The 622-nt window shown below is 23.0% G+C and overlaps 1 protein-coding gene across 1 annotated transcript in view; it reads left to right on the forward strand.

Annotated features, from left to right (window-relative positions):
* The window catches only part of LOC107627942, a 7332-nt gene that overhangs the window by 6275 nt on the left and 435 nt on the right, over positions 1 to 622 (forward strand). The gene's annotated exons all lie outside the window — the stretch shown is intronic.

The raw sequence follows: 622 nt of genomic DNA on the forward strand, positions 1-622 counted from the left end.
AACTTAATATATACATATATATAGACATAGTAATATCTTGATATATTAAATTTTTAATGTATGAATAAAAAGTAAGAATAATGATAATCAATTTAAAAAGAGAATAAGCTAAGTACTGGTTAACCCTTCTTATAATTAGTAGTAACTAGTAAGTACTAATAAGTAGTGATTAACCAGTTGTCCATGCATATTGGTATTTTCGTTAAAGTGATAATTAAAAATTAAATGATGCGATGTTCAAATATTAATGGTGTGGAAGCATTCAATATATGCAATTATATGCAATCACATGGATTAATGTTCTTCCAAGATTGTCACTATCATTATTATTGTACTTAGACAGACACGTGAAAATTATAAAGATATCATTTCTAGTTCGAGGAAAATAGCAATGGGGAATATTATTATGACTAGTTTTGATTAGTATTATTTGATTACTAATAAACAGAGGACATCATGCTGACATCATGCATGACGAAAATTCAAATGTACATAATGGATAATACCCTTAAATTCAATTTAATTATAATAATATGTTAATGTAAAATAATTTTATATATGTATTTATGTATATATAATTATATTATTAAAAATAATTATTTTTAATATTAACCGTGTGAAT

This window comes from Arachis ipaensis, chromosome B02 (assembly GCF_000816755.2).
Source record: "Arachis ipaensis cultivar K30076 chromosome B02, Araip1.1, whole genome shotgun sequence".
Classification (NCBI taxonomy): Eukaryota; Viridiplantae; Streptophyta; class Magnoliopsida; order Fabales; family Fabaceae; genus Arachis; species Arachis ipaensis.